Here is a 266-nt window from a genome sequence, read left to right on the forward strand (position 1 = left end):
CAGCGAAAGAGAGGAGGGAAAGAGAATATTAGAAAAGTAGTTGAAAGAGAGAGAGAGAGGGAAGGAGATTAGAAAGATAGAGAGGGAAAAAGAGACAGGGAAAAAGATTAATAGTCAAGCATATAGAACAGAAAGTGGGGGGAGGGAGGTCAATAGAAATAAAGACAAAAGGAATTTAGATATATTGCTATATGTCATTCTTTCAAATACAATGAAAAGATCATTTACTCTTGAATCTATAGAGCTGATATTGATTATGTTTCCAG

The sequence above is a fragment of the Penaeus monodon genome, chromosome 22 (genome assembly GCF_015228065.2).
Source record: "Penaeus monodon isolate SGIC_2016 chromosome 22, NSTDA_Pmon_1, whole genome shotgun sequence".
NCBI classification, from domain to species: Eukaryota; Metazoa; Arthropoda; class Malacostraca; order Decapoda; family Penaeidae; genus Penaeus; species Penaeus monodon.